Raw genomic sequence first — 1,505 nt, 5'->3', positions numbered from 1 at the left:
AGGCACAAGGAGTATTAGAAAGAAAGAAAATATATCTCTGACAAGAGAAAATATCAATTCCTCATCATCCACAGACAATACTATAGAACTTGTAGCAGGGAGATCGCTGATAACCTCCTCCTGCTAACCTTTGAACACTCAAAATTAACTCAAAGAATTTAGAAATGTATAATCCATCTGATGACTAGAAACCATCATAGAGGCACAAGGAGTATTAGAAAGAAAGAAAATATATCTCTGACAAGAGAAAATATCAATTCCTCATCATCCACAGACAATACCATAGAACTTGTAGAAATGTCAGATAAACAGTTCAGAATATTTATAGTGACAAAACTAAGTGAAATGCAAAAGAAAAGAGACAATGAGCTCCAGTAGATGCAAAAGAAGAGACAATGAAAAAAAAAAAGAAGAAGAAGAGATAATGAGCTCCAGTAGATGAGAAAGTCCTTTCACAATTTGAAAGAAAGAATATATACCCTTAAAAAAATCAAATAGAATTATTAGAGATGAAAATTGTAATATAGAAAATCAAAACCTCCCTCAAAAGTATAAAGAGCAGATTAGATCATGCAGAAGATCTAATCTCGAATGTAGAAGACAGAACCTCTAATCTGGAAAAAAAATTATCAAAAATATTGAGAAAACAACCAAGAATGAGAACAATATATGACAAATACAAGATACCATTAAGCACCCAAACATCCAGATAATTGGTATCCCAGAAGGTGAAGAAAATACCAACCAAGACCATTGATAAACTATTCCATGAAATCCTTGAAGAAAACTTTCCAACCATAGAGAGGCATTCAAAACTCCAGACCCAAGAAATAACAAAAGACTCCAAATAGAATCAACCCAAGAAGTTCTTCTCCAAGGCACATCATACTCTGATTGGCCAAAACCACAGACAAAGACAAGATACTAAAATTGGCAATATAGAAACATCATGTTATTTACAAAGGTTATCCAATCAGGTTAACATCGGACTGCTCATCAGAAATAATGAAGGCAAGGAAAGAATGGGGAAATATATTCAAAGTGTTGAATGAAAAACAATTTAAACCAAGATTACTCTCCCTGGAAAAATTATCCTTCATATGAGAAGAAAAGATAAAAAACATTTCAGATTAACAAAACTTGAAAGAATTTACCCAATCCAGACCAGATATTGTGGAAGTTCTAAATGGAGTGTTACATCAGGAAAACCAAAGTCAGACAAACAGAAATAAGAGAACAAAAAACAATCAAGAAAAGGCTAACTTAATGATAGAAACAAGTGCAAAAATACCAATAATAAATTAAGTCCATTGAATGTTAATGGACTAAATTCTCTGACCAAGGGACACAGACTGTCTTAACGAACAAAAAACCAGAAACTCTGTTTCCCACAAGATACGTACTACATAGATAAAGACATACATAGACAAAAGTGAAGGACTTGAAAAAGGTATTCCGTGTAAATGGAAACCAAAAGAGGGCTGGAGTCGTGATACTGACAAAAT

This window comes from Tupaia chinensis, unplaced genomic scaffold, assembly GCF_000334495.1.
Source record: "Tupaia chinensis unplaced genomic scaffold, TupChi_1.0 Scaffold000260_1, whole genome shotgun sequence".
Taxonomy (NCBI): domain Eukaryota; kingdom Metazoa; phylum Chordata; class Mammalia; order Scandentia; family Tupaiidae; genus Tupaia; species Tupaia belangeri.
This window is presented reverse-complemented; position numbering follows the sequence as displayed.